The sequence below is a fragment of the Sminthopsis crassicaudata genome, chromosome 3 (assembly GCF_048593235.1).
Source record: "Sminthopsis crassicaudata isolate SCR6 chromosome 3, ASM4859323v1, whole genome shotgun sequence".
Classification (NCBI taxonomy): domain Eukaryota; kingdom Metazoa; phylum Chordata; class Mammalia; order Dasyuromorphia; family Dasyuridae; genus Sminthopsis; species Sminthopsis crassicaudata.
The window spans coordinates 241,287,738-241,301,958 of record NC_133619.1 but is presented as its reverse complement, the minus strand read 5'-3'; positions in this window follow the sequence as shown (position 1 = coordinate 241,301,958).

Here is a 14,221-nt window from a genome sequence, read left to right as displayed (position 1 = left end):
TTATTCAGAGTTAGGCATTGTTAATTCACTTAACCCACATATAAAATCGATTGCTAATTTTGTCAATTATGTTCAGAGTATCAAGCAATTTTGCTCAAAAGTTTTTTTTTTTGTGTTTGTAGGGTTAATTATGTAAGAGATGGGGAGGAAGGATTAAGATTGCTGGAAGGTGACTGTTGTGTAAAAAATTCACCATTAAAATATTTTAAAATAATTTAAAAATGAATATTATAATGATGTCTGTCACATTACATTACAATTTTTTTAAAAAATCAAAGTCTATCAAATATTGGTTTAATGTCATAGTGACACCCACCCACAAAAACAGATTTTTAAATGTTTCTAAAGATTTTTTTCATTGACAGTAGGACTATTAAATTTTATCTTAAAATATCTCAATTCTCAATATGTTATATGAAAAAATAGAAATGCACTAAAGAAAATTATGTTGATAAGAACAATTGAAGCAGAACAATCCAATATGCAATGAATGAAACCATATAAGAGGTAAAATAATTAAGAACATTGGGGAATTGAATTTCAAGATATCTGAAAGATATAAAGATATTAACTTACTAAAAATTTTGGACAGTGTTATTATTTTCAAAAAGCAAGCATGAAAACTAATGACCTACATGAAAACTTTTTAATCTTGATAAAAATCTCAATGATATTTATCTATATTTCACTTTATAAAAACAAAAGGATTTTGTACAACAAAGATGGCTTTAAAATTAACTATAGAGAAAAGACTGAGAAATTATTTGTAGCAAACATTTCGAGTAAAGGTTTGAAAGTCATAATTTAGAAAAAAGTGATTCATAACTATATTAATAATAACACTGCTTCCCTCTCTATTGGAGCAATAAAGGGCATGAATAGACAATTTATAAAGGAGGAAATATAACTCTTAATAATCATTTAAAAAGATATCTAAACTTCATATCAAATGAAAATCAGGATAACCTTAAGATGTCACCTGTCATAAATGGTTAGAATGAGAAAAATAGATTTTAAAAAAACTGATAAAATTCAATATTGACACAGCTGCATTGAAAGAGACATTGCTATACCCTGTCAGTGGTACTGAAGAGCTCCTGAGGACTTCAATAAACATCTTAGAAAATGATATGGTAATATACAATGAATCACAAAACTTTATAATAAATTTTGACCTAGCAATATTGTTAGAATTTTATATCCAACACATCATAAAGGCAGAAAGACAATCTCTATAAAATAATTCATTGCTATTGTTTTTATAATAGGAAAAAAGTTAAAAACAACCTATATACCCCCAAATTATAAAATAAATAAGTTGTAAATTATTAATAAGCTCACTTAGGAAGTGCTGCAATATTTCTGGAAATTAATGTAGTCAATACAATGCCATAGACAAACAGGAACATCTGGACAACTTCACCATTTTTTGAGCAGACATTTTCCATTTACTTTCCATATAGGCAATACTTATTTGTATGACTTGTGAATGTGATGTATTTATGTATATGTATATATGTGATATATATATGTATTTATACACATACATCTATATGTACATGTGTATAAATGTATATGTATATATATATACATATATTGACACATATATAAATTTAAGATGGATGCTTCTTGAATGTGTATCAACTTTTCTATGTCTGCCTCTAATTAGAAATTAATGTTAGCCAACATGAGCTTTTAAGATCCAATCCATGATTCTGAGTAATAGAGATGTAGTTCTGACTAGCAGAAATGTCTGTACAATGTTATTTGCTCTAGGTACATGACCAGTTCACCTTATTTTTAACAGTCACATATGTCTTTGCTGTTATATGTCACTTCTAATGGACAATTCATTTCTGGTAACAAGTAATTTTGTTTACCCAACATGCAGTTTCCATTGTCTTATGGAAATGAAAATCAGGATAACCTTGATAAAAAGAATAGCACTGTCCAAAATTTTTTTTAGTAAGTTAATATTTTTATATCATTCAGTTACCTTGAAAATTAATCAATGTTATCACTTATTTTACCTCTAGTATTGCTTTATTCATTGAGTATTGAGTTGTTCAGCTCCAATTATTCTTACCAACATAATTTTCTTTGGTGCATTTCTGTTTTTTATATAGCAGTGAGCTACTGTAAGTTAAATCATTCACATAAAGGTGAATCTGAGAAGCCTAACTGCATTCTGGAGCCTCTTCTCTTTCTTTCTACTCCTTGCTCCACTGTCCCTCAACAGTGCTGTTGCTGCTGCTCAAAGCCCTGAGAGGGGAAACTCGCCTCCACCCCAAAAGTTCCCCAAAACAGAAACCTCGAGGAAATGTAAGAAGCTGATGGTAGCTGACTGGTAGATAGTTTCCTTATAGAACATGAAATTATAGAGGCTCAAAAAATGCTATAAGATGCCTAAGCTATGACATTAATGATCTTGCCATAAAGAGCCCTTGCATGAAAATTAGCCTACCATCTGTCTATCTTTCTGTCTTTGTTCCCATCTTTCTCTGTCTTAATCTGTCTCTCCATCTGCATTTGTCTCTTTCTAACTGTCATTGATTCTCTGTTTCTCTTTGTCTTTGTTTCTATATTTCTTTCTCTATCTCTCTTTATCATTTGTTCTTGTCATGGATTTCATTGAATAAAGCTCTATACTGGGGTTGATGCAATCAAGGTAATCTCATACACAGACAGGAAGACCTGAAAGTCCATTAGTCGGTTCTGAACTTTTAAGAAACAAAGACAAATCACAATTTTGTGATCCTCACATTCAGTTATGAGAACCCCTATATGGGATCACAAAGCACAGTTTAAGACTCTGGAATCTAAATCAACATGATTCTTAACTATCCTTTATTTCACCTAATAGTATTCTTTTCTAACCTCCCTGTCATCAACCTTACATGCTAACAGGGTTATGAGTGTTATCTTTCAGTCCTTTTCCCGGCTTAGCTATTTTAATAGGTTGGGGGGATCATATGTTGGCTCCTTAAATTCCCCTTCATTGATTCTTTAGTGTGATGTACTACCTTTTTATCTTTCCTGATTTGCCTCGGTTTAGTTTGTCTAACTGATCTCAGTTTTTAAATCTCTCATTTTAATTCTGATGTGTATTTCTTCCTGTTTTATGATAAACCTCATAGGAATACTATCAAGCTCAAATGAGATAATGTACCTAAAGCAATTATGTACAATATAAATATGAGCTATTATTATAAATAAGAATTAGAAGAATTGGCATGGTAAAATGGAAAATATTAAGAAGAAAGAGCACATCACAGCTATTAAAATACCTCCTTCTCAGAAAGGGAGGAGAGATAGATATTTTCAAAGCACATAAAAAATAGCTTATAAATTTTAGAAATATTTTTGAAACAATCAGACCTCAGTACAGAAAGCAATAGTAAAGTTTGCAAATAAGTATATGCCACTGGATTTGTTAAATGTAACTGAAAGTGACTTATCTCTGGAGGAAGCTCATGAAAGTCCTCAGATACAGAAATGGAATCAAAAGACACCCCCTCGGCAACATCTATATGCATTCAATTGACAATACTGTATGTCAATGAAGCATAGGAAAAATGGCTGTTGCCTGAATTTGTTTATAGTCATAGCCACCAGAAATTATAGCAAGGTTATCCTTAGGGAGTCCAGACCTATTAATGCAGATTATTTCAGGAAATGATAGAATTTGTTCAACATATCACTGCAGGTTACAAAAACTTAGCATCTCCTGGATAACTAGAGAGACATAAGCCAGTGACTAAAGTATATATCACTGACTCACTAGCTTTTATAAGCTAACAGGTGACAAATCCCAATATTACAAATATAAATCTTACAATATTTTTTTTAAAATTCAGCAACCTTTTCTGAAACTAGAGGAAAATGACAAACTGAATTGTGACCTACACTTTTATAACATTGATCTAAAATTTTTAAAAACAAAATTTTTAATAGATAGCACTCTATCAAATAATCTCCTAATTGGGCTTGAAACCAAAGTCCTCTGATCCCAAATGCAACATTCATTCCACTGGCTTATAATAACCCCTCACAAGTGGTTTATACTTAAAGTAGTAAATGTTTAACAACTGGCTTTGTAGATGGGTGAAATGTACACACATACAATTTTTGATTTTGATTTAACTTGCATTAATAACATTTGTCTATCACTTTCTAAAGACTAGACAATTGACAAAAACTTTCAAAATATTGAAATCAAATCAAGGCTCTGAGAATTTCCATTTTCGTAAATGAAAAAAGGATGAAAAAACATGAAAAAATTATTACATTCTTTACCTTTTTATGCCTACTATAACATTGTTCAGAAGTGATAAAATCCTCCTTGAAGACCTTGAAGGATAGAGAACAACCATCTCTTAAGATATTCCATTCTGCCATTAGACTAAGCTTAATTGTTAGAAGTTCTTCCTGATATGAAGTCTAAATTGTCTTCTTTACAACTTGTACCCATTGTTTCTGTTTATGTCCTCTGGGGTCAAACTGATTTAGAGAAAGGAAATTAAAACCATGAGGAATAGGATGAAGATATGTTTCATCCTCATCATCTTTTGCTACAAGAATCATTCCTAAATGCCTTCTGTGAGTCCATATAAAATGAACTTACATCCCCAACAGATGTCCAATTACAAAAAGTAAGCATTTTGATTATGCACAATAGTCTGAAGAACGTTAAATATAAAAGAACAATAGATTAGTAATTTGTCCTCAGATCATTTATATTTCAACTTTATTGACAAAGATGACAAAAGTAAGACAACAACAAGGAAATGATATTTATTTATAGTTGAAGGGCATGGGTAGCAGTGGAGTGTTGAAGTCAGCTCTAATCATACAAACTAATTGTTAAATTTTCAGTGGAAACATTTACACTTTGGGCATCGGAGAGGCTATAAAATAGGCTTAAATTTATTGTTTTGTTGATTGTCTAGGCTTAAGAAAGTGATAAAAATGTTATTAATGCAAGTTAAACCAAAAATGGTGTGTACATTTTCCTCTTACAGAGCCAGTTGTAAACCACTGATGGGAGATTATTATGGGCCAGTAGAGTGAGTATGGAATTTGGAATCAGAGAACTTGGGTGTCGAGACTAGATCTACCATCTTGTACTTTTGTGTACTTGAACAAGTCATATATGTGAGTCTTAGTTTTCTTATCTGTAAAATAAAGTAAGAATGGACAAGTTGCTCTCATGCATCTTCTGGCATTCAATCTATGATCCTTTGGTTACTAGGCCATTAAACCCTGGAACCATCAAATAGAACTACCAACTGGTAGTGTATCAATAATGGATCAGTGATGATCTGAAAGGAAATATTAGTTCTTTAACTTATCTCATTCAATATTTTTATTATAGGTATTCTTGCATAAAGTCTATGTTACCTTCTGAGTTCTATGGATGCCTATTATTTTCGCAATGAACCAGCAGCTAAAATGACCTCTATGGGCCCCATGGTCCTTATCTATAAAATGGAAGGGTTGAGGTAGATGATTTCTAAGATATTTTTAAAGTTTAAAATCTTTGGATTCTATAAAAGCACAGTAGGGATATTTTTGCAAATTTAAAGATGGTACAAAATGGGAAGAATTTTATGGGAACTAATATGTTAGATGACGGAATCAGGATTTTAAAAATACCTTAGCCCATAGAATGATGAGATGACAAGATAAGAATTAATAGTGATAAATGCATTTAGGTAAAAAACTTCACTACATAATCTAGGATAGGGGAACTATTACTTAACAGATAAAGATTGTCAGGATTGTAGTTGGCAACAAGTTCAATAAAAGCAAATAGTAACTGCCCAAAAGGAAATGCATCAATAGAAATATTGCCTATAGAACAAAGGGTAATAAATTCTCTTAATTCCACATTGTCATATATCATTGGGAATATTGTGCTTGGTATTTGGTAACAGTTTAAAATATTTTTAGAAAGGCAATATAGTAAGTGGAAAAAAAGACTGATTTCAAAGTCAAAGAACCTTGATTCAAATCCCATCTTTGATATTTATTTATATATTTTTTGGTTTGACCTTAACTTGCCTGGCCCCTAGTTTCTTTATCTATTTATTGAGAAGGTTGGACTACAATGGACTACAATGACCTATAGCCACTTCCAGCTTGAGATCTAGGATTCTATAATAGATAAACTGAAACTAAGCCAAAAGAAAGCAACTAAAAAGTTGTTAAGTTTTGAAATCATGCTACATGAAAAAAAGTTAAAGGAACTGGTAATGTTTAACCTATAAAAGGAAACTCATGGGGAGACATAAAATTATCTTTTTATACTTGAAGAAATGTTATGCAGAAGATGGATTAGATTTAGTGTGAGTAAATCCAGAAGGTAGAGTTAGGATTACTGGTTGGATATTGCATAGGGAGAAGATTTGGCTCAATATGAAGAATAGTTTTTCTAAGGACCAGAACTGTCCAAAAATGGGATGGGTTATGAGATGCCATCATCTTAACTGTCTAAATAGAAGCTGTACCACTTGCTGAGGATATTGTAGATGGGATTCAGGTGAGAAGTAGAGATCTAAGTTTTCTTCCAAGTCTGGGGTTTTATAATCTTTCTATCCTCTCACATTTCTGGTTTAGAGAAGAGGGTACTGAGGTAGGGAAGAGAAATAAATAAATAAATAAATAAACAAACAAATAAATAAACAAACAAACAAACAAACAAACAAACAAATAAATAAATAAATGAACGAATGAACAAATAAATAAATAAATAAAAAATAAATAGTGGGAAGAGGGTGTTCCAGCATTTCTTGTGGGGATTCCTAAAGGACACAGCTTTGGAACTGATTCTGCCAGAAAAACAACTAGAACATTGCTCTTCCATAGTTTGTATTCAGATTCGGAAGCCTCCTTGGGGACCATAGGCTGTTTTTTTTTTTTTTAACCTAATCTTGCTTCTCCACTTGATTGACTCTACAAAGACATGAAAAAAGCAGGAGGTGAGAATGGAGAGAACAGACTCAATTTTACTTCTACCTAGAATAGTTAATAGGGTTGTAATAAGTTTCGGGGAATTGAGGGAAGGGCTCTTTCCCCACCATGTTCCCTGATGCCTTCAACTATTTCAAAAGGAGACAAAGAGAAGATTCTATCCCAAAATTAAAGATGACTTTAAATGCAATTACCTCAGGAGCAAGAATATCTATAGTGAGGTGTAAAGGACTGGTATAAAGACATTTGCTCAGGGTAGGAAAGACAAAAGGAGAGAAGACCATACTCTGAAAACATAAAGATAAGGATAAAAATGTTAGGTAAAAAAAGCTGAGACTGGGCATCAAAAATATATTCCTTAGACTTTTTGCCAGTTCTGATGAAGTATCCTGTGGTTATAGAATCATGGTGTCATATTAGACATCTAATTCAGCTCTTTCATCATACAGATGCTCAGTGTGAAAGCTGGGGATTTGAACTCAGGTCATCTGACTTCAAATTCGACATTCCACTGCAGTGTTCTGTTGTCTTGGTCCTATGATAATAGTTAACTTGCCTATATTCTGTTTTCAAATGCTAACATCTCTAAAAAGCTTATGGCTTTATCAAGCACCATCTTAGGATTTGTGGCATTAAGCTAGAAAACATTAACTTGAAAACATTCATAAATTCCTTTCAAATATCCACAGTTTCTAACAGTTATCAAATAGTATTCTGTTCTTGGGCAGGTTTTTATATTAGGGAAATTCAAGGAAATACAAAGGATAGTCTGGGATGGATCCCTATTTTCAGTCCACTTCACCTGGTTTTTATTATTATCCCTGCACCCCAGATGTGCATAGCAGGAAATAGGTAACTTGTCAGTGGTTTTGAGGTTTTGAAACAAAAAGTGGCTCATTACATAGTGTTTTGTGCTGAACTAGGGAAGAGAATGTTTCATATTTTGAATGTTAATGAGCATAATTTTTTTTTCAGGAGGGAGCCATAAAACTGTCATTATACTAGTGGTATGTCTTTGTTCTTAAGTTTACTTTTGCTAATCAACGAGAACAGTGGTCGAGTTTGAGTTAATACTGTATCAAGAGGAATGCTATTGGTGGTCATCATCAGAATTGACTTGGTGCCATATGGTAATGATTTCTGAAGTGTTTTTTAACGGTAGGAAAAAGAGAGAATGAATTTTGCTCTGACTCTTTGGAAAACTTATGGGGCTGATGAAATGATAAACTCACCTTTTGTTCATAGAAAGTTGGAAAACAGAATATCTACTGTATTTTAAAAAGTGATGAATATGTATTCAGTCTAGGTACTTAGTTAGCCCTATGGTCCAGAAAGAAAGAGAAAAAAATATTTTTTACAACACATATCACCATGCTGGTTAAATCAGGGCAATCATCCATATCTTGCTAAGCAATAAGTTTTCACAAATTTCCACTATTTTCCTCCATATAGCTTTGCATAAGTTTCAATGCTCTTGGATGGTTTCAGTATTCTGTATTTTCTAATATAATTGCCCACTGAGACACATTTTGGGAAGTCAAACTATTCATGGTAGATTTCTTCATACCCTGTTATTTTATCCCTTTCCTAAGAACAATAGTAAAAAAGCAATCAAAACAGAGAAAAACAGCTCTGGAACTCTAATTATCAGTGAGACATCTCTCATTTGGGGAGGAAAATCAGTCTGTTTGCTTTGGCTGGAAGATTGACTGGGGGTTTCCATGCAGCAAATCATGATTTTCAGAAATCTTTTTAATCTTAAAAAATTACAAATCTATATCCACACATGTCTATAAGACTTTAGAAAATAGTCATGTAATCATGCTTATCAAGTGAAAATAATTTGTTCTTAATTAATTACTTCTAGATTTGGCAGTTCTTTAAATTCCAAAGTGAAGAGATATATATACTTCCCATGTTAGGAGTTTTTTTTTTTTTTTTTTTTTTTGTCTTGGGACTTACTACTCTATATTAAACATTCAGAGGCTGCATTTTTCCTTTGTTTTGACAAATGCTAATAAGTAGCTAACTGCAAAGGGGGAAAAAAAAACCAAATCCTAATTCAAACCAGTTGCTTAATGGTAGAGTTCAGCAAATTTCCTGACTTCAGGAAGATGTAATCTGGAAGGAAAGGAGAGGAATGTGAGCCCTTGCTGGCCTCTGAAATCAGTAATAAAACTATTAAGCAATATTCGTCTAAAGAAAAATCACACAAGTTAGGGAAAGCCACCCTGGAAGAGCTTGCCAAAGGTCTATCTGGCTTTGGCTTCTAATTAAGTAGTATTATTCGAAGCTTTAATTCCAGCCCTCCCAAGTGTGCCACCTTCAATTTCTCACTGTGTGAGGGGTGGAGGAAGAGCTAAAAAAATGACTTTTTAATGATAATACCTGAAAAGTGTTTTTCAACAGACCCATACATCATTGTCAAGTGAAAAGATTAAACTTTATTGTTTCTTTTTGAACCAGGAACTCAAGGTGAGTAGAAATGTCTTGAAATGCAAAGTAGTTTGGCAGATAAAGTAAAATGGAGATGAAAACAGACAATAAAAAGACATTGGCTATAATGGAGGGAACAGCATAGAAGTTTACTGGGTTTTCTGCTTTTTTGTTTTTTAGGTGATTCAGGGACAAAACTTTTCTGGAGGGGGGTAGGAGTAATACTGGCATACCAATAATATCTCACTTACAGACTTTCATTGAAATTATATGTTGTATTTCAAGACTGGCACCAAAAATAATTTCTGTGTGTAATACAAAACATTAGTTATATGATGTGGGTGCCAGAATAAATACTATCATTCATTTAGAATACTAAAAAAAAAGCCTTATATGAGAGGATAATTACACACCCGTGGAGGATACATTATGGCTTTATCTACAGAATGCAAAACATCTGGTTCAAAACTAAAAGGAAAAAAGAACCCCTTACAAACCAGTCAATTATCCAGATGTGTCTGAATATCCAGATGTGGACCAAACATCTTGGTTTTTGCCTGGGTTTGTCTGTTTTCATCCTCATATTTACTGTCATGTCAACGGAGCCTATAAATTATTTTTCCTTGCTGTAAAATCTCAAATTGCCCACCTCCCTCAGTCCTTTTGAGCAGTCCCTTGCAGTCTGTCCTTGATGCCCTACCGTGATAGGTTCATTGGGGTGTGGAATTTCTACTAGAAGGATTGATAAAAAAAATGCTTGCCTTTAATGACTAGTACTAGAGAAGGTGGCAGGGGTTTTAGGGAGGGAGAAGAGAGATTGGGGTTGGTCTGTATAGTGAAGGGTCATAAAGTTTGCCTTTAATGGACTTAGCTTAGTTCAAAGAAAGACTTCATTTTTCTGTCAAATTTGGCAAGGCAACAAGTAAGGTTGCTCTTTGGGACCGTAATCTATCCATCCCTCATTGTGTGAAATGCCCAAGTCTAACTCTCAAATCTCTTTAGGAAGCAGGTTCCAGAGAGCAGTTAAAAGGAGTACTTAAAAGAAAAAAAAAAGCGCACACCTTCATTCTTCCTTTCAGAGTTGGAAGATTGACACTTTGGTTTCCCTTTTAGTACTAGGGTCAGTTACTAAGCCTACTTGGGGCCATAGTTATGGTATTCAGGCAGTTTTATGGGGTTTTTACTATTTTTATCGCATCTCATAAGAATTATCTTATTCTCTCCAAGGACTCCTCAGGTAGATCAAAATCATCATCCTTGTTATTGAGCAGGAAATATTGAATCAGAAAGGTTCATGTCTTAATCCATCGAATTGCATTGCTTTTCATTCTGGGCTACATACTATTTTCCTTGTCATTTCTTCTACAACCTTATTTATTATTATTACATTATTATTATTATTATAGAATAGGAATGTGTTTCCTAACTCCAACTCTTCTCTCTCCCCGCAACTATTCCATATTATATAAATTAAAATAAAGTTCTTTTGATGCCAAGAGAGTCAGAACCATAATACTGTTGAACTTTAAAAATATTAAATTGAATAAAGTATGGTAATTATAGAAGCAAAAACCTTGACTTGGCTTGCCACATTTGTTGCTGGATTATAGTTGATGCCTTGTCATTGACATAATGATTATTATCCATCCTTTTTCTCTTTAGTTTTGGTTGGGTGGATAAAAGGGTTTTAGAAGGATACTCCATGTTTAGCTTAGATAAGGTGTCCAGTGAGCTGTGTGGGATATTCATTGAGAACCACATCAACCCTCATTCTGCTTTTTAAGCATTTCCTCATTAATTATCTATTGGAATTTAAAGGAAATCAAAAGACATATTTTTTGATAAAATAGAAATACACAATCTTTTATTAATCAATTAGATCTAGTCTCCACCCCAGCTTGCAAATCAAAGAAACTCCTTTTTCCACACAAATTTTTATTCATCTTTCTTTTAATATCCAAATCTAGTCTTATTACCTTTGATAAACATCACTCAATGACCACACAATTTATTGACAGTTTAATAATGGTATAATTTTAGCAATTTATTTTATTTTAATATTTAAATATTTTTAGCAATGTATTAGCTGTGAGCAATATTACAGCCAAGTTTTCTACAGCCATTTACTGTAGTTGACTTTTCCACAGATACTGAAACTATAGACCTACTCCTTCAACTCTCTTATGATATTTAAAGTGTCTTCTCAGAATGTCTTCTCTACAAATAAAAGATTAACTCTATTCCTTCAAAATATCTCTTCAGACTTTTCCATGACAATTTGTTCACTATCTCAAAAAAAGTTCTCAATGTTTTTTTCTGTCTCTCACAGTTTTCCTTAATATTAGATTGACCCGTTCCAGTTAATCTCTCTCTTCTTAAAATTTCAACTTCTCTTAAAGATAGAATAACTATCTATAGTTTCTGGGAATTATTGACTTTGAAGCTATAAATGTAAAGATGAACCATTTTAACAAATCATAATACTTCTGAATTGTTCATTATAGCCTCTAGTCAGATCTAGAGGCAAAAGCTCTGGGGTTATTATAAAAAAATATGGACTAAAGTTCATGCCTTGTTATTGATTTAACAAATGACCTTTTAATGTTTCAGTTTCTCCATCTGTAAAAGTCTGTATATGACATGTCTCTACGATCACTTTTAGTTCTAAAATCTATGATTTTATGATTTTTAGATTTTTCTTTCAGGAACAAATTTAATAAGAGGTGAAGGTAATTTGAATAATTGGAAATAAATTAGTGATCTAGCCATTTATTATATTATTCCCATGTAGCAGGTATTATGCCACTTATTGAATACAGAAATAGAAAAGTGAGATCATTCTTGTCCTTAAGGTACCTTAGAACTATCTCAGAGTTGTTTTAATTTGCATTTCTCTGGTTATTAGTGTTCTTAATTGTCACAAATATTGTAAATGAAGCCATAAAGCATTTTATTGTCACATCCATTACAATATTAAAGGTAGCATTGATTTGGTTACAGTATCCAGAGAAAGTGAAAAAGGTAAAAGGTAGTGATGTGGAAGGAAAGAAAGTAATAGTAGGACAAATGATAAGTTTCTATTATTGGCTAGAACTTGGTTTCATTGGGGATAGAAGGATTGACCGTTAAGTCTGGGTTAGGGCTACGTAGCTGAGTAGATTGACATATCCAAGATATATAGGAACGTGATTCTTTAATTTGTTGTTCTTTCTGAAAGGAAGAAGGACAATAAACAGGAAAGATGGACAATAGCAGGAAAGATGGTAAAATGCTCCCACAAAGTAGTTTCATGGTTACTGGCTGGATTGAAATATTCACAGAGGATATTATTGGGAGATTTTGCTATCATTTATATGTAGATCTATATATTACATCCAACTCTAGTCTTTCTCTTGAACTCTAGGATCACATTTTTAAGTCCCTAGTGGACATTTTGAATTAGACATCCTAGAGCCATCTTAAACTCAATATATTCTAAATAAAATTTATCCCCCCCTCCAATCCTACCTCTATCTTAACTATTATATTTCTGTCACATGCATTTCTGTCTTTTCAACAGAATGTATTTGTGACTTTGGAGTTATCCTTGACTCTTTACCCTTCTTCACTCTATATATCAATATAAACTACTCTTTTTGCCATTTAAAGCCATTTATAATCTGACTCTAACCTAACTTTTCAGCCTCTCATATATAACTTCCTTAAATTCTATTCTCCAATGCAATTCATTCCAAACTGGACTTCTTGCTACTCTTTTCACATAATACCCTTCTCCTGTTGCCAATCCTTTATACAGACTGCCTTCCATGTCAGTCTCTCTCTCCTTCTCTCCTTCCCTCATTTTAAGACTTTATAGAGGCCCTGGTTTTATTTAAAACTAATTTCAAGTTCTAATTTCTGCACGAACTCTTTCCGGACTCCTCCCCTCAGTTATTTGTGCTTTTCCCTTTAAAATTGCCTTCTATTTGTTGGTATATATTTTGTATATGCATATCCATGTTGCCTCTCCAGATAGAATATAGGCTTCTTGAAAGTAGGGAGTGATATGTTTGAGTTTGTGAATACTTGTTTAATGCCTACCATCATGCATAGTACACCATTAGCATTTAATAGATTTGGATTGATAGGATTTATCTTTGCATAGAGAAATGGATTAAATAAGTGATGTGCTTCTTTCCAACTTGACAAATCAATTATTTTTTTCTACATTACTATATATATATATATATATATATGTATATACATATATATATATATATATATATATACTACCACATAGAAAAACAAGGAAAACTTAGATGGGAAGTCAAATCATTTGGCATTTATATTAAACATCTATTAAATTCCAGGCACTGTGCTGAGTTCTAGAAAGAAAAAAGTAAACAAGAATCCCCTCTTAAGGAGCTCTAGGTTTAATGGAGAAGACAAACTGAAATCAACTGTGTACAAATAAGATGTATGCAGGATAAACTGGAAATAATCAACAGAGGGAAGGCACTTGAATTAAAAAGGATAAGGAAAGGCTTCTTGCAGAAAGTGGGATCTTAGATGGGTCTTGAAGAAAACTGAGAAGCCAGGAGATAGTAATAAGAAAGGACATATTTCTGGTTATGGGGGACATCCCGTGAAAATGCATGAAATTGGAAGAGGGAATCTCTTGTATTAGGAACAGTTTTGAAGGTTAGTACCACTGATCACAGAATAAGGAATCGAAAGGATGGAGGGCTTGAAAAGTTCAACAGAGGATTTTTGGTTGATTCTGAATGTAACAGAGTATATTGAATAGGAGTGTGACACAGTCATGTCTGCACTT